The following is a 507-nucleotide window of genomic DNA, read 5'->3' as shown; positions in this document are numbered from 1 at the left end:
ACCACGCTCCAGAGGCCCCCTCTGCCCGATATTCTCTCCATCAGGCAGCCCCTGTGGTGTCCCTCCCAACAAGCCCAGTCCTCTTTATGTGCTGCACATAAAGCCGCCTTCCAGGAAGACGAGTGCACACTGAATCCTGCGGAGCCCTGAACAGCGCTCCCACTGTGCCTGACCCAGATTCCTCTCTGGTGCCTCCTGCTGCAGCTTCAGGCCAGGTCCCCCTGGTTCCTACTACCGACCCCGACCCCCAGGGCAGACCCTCTCTCAGAAGGGGTGCCTTGCCGAGATCCCAGCCTGAGAGATCCTGCCCAAGAGTAGCTGCAAAAGGCCCTGGGAGGACAGACAGGCCAGCCGGGCCTGAGATTCTGCCCCTCACTGCATCTCAGGATTTCCAGAGTTCTGCCCAGAGGAGGGGGGGTCTTAACTGAATCTTCGAGGGGGGGGGCTTCCATTTCTACCTGAGACAACAAAGTTGTGGTGTTGTGGTCCTTCCCTAGAGAGTCTGTT

Source organism: Saccopteryx bilineata, chromosome 1 (assembly GCF_036850765.1).
Source record: "Saccopteryx bilineata isolate mSacBil1 chromosome 1, mSacBil1_pri_phased_curated, whole genome shotgun sequence".
NCBI classification, from domain to species: Eukaryota; Metazoa; Chordata; class Mammalia; order Chiroptera; family Emballonuridae; genus Saccopteryx; species Saccopteryx bilineata.
The sequence above is the reverse complement of the archived record's forward strand: the minus strand, read 5'-3'. Positions refer to the sequence as shown.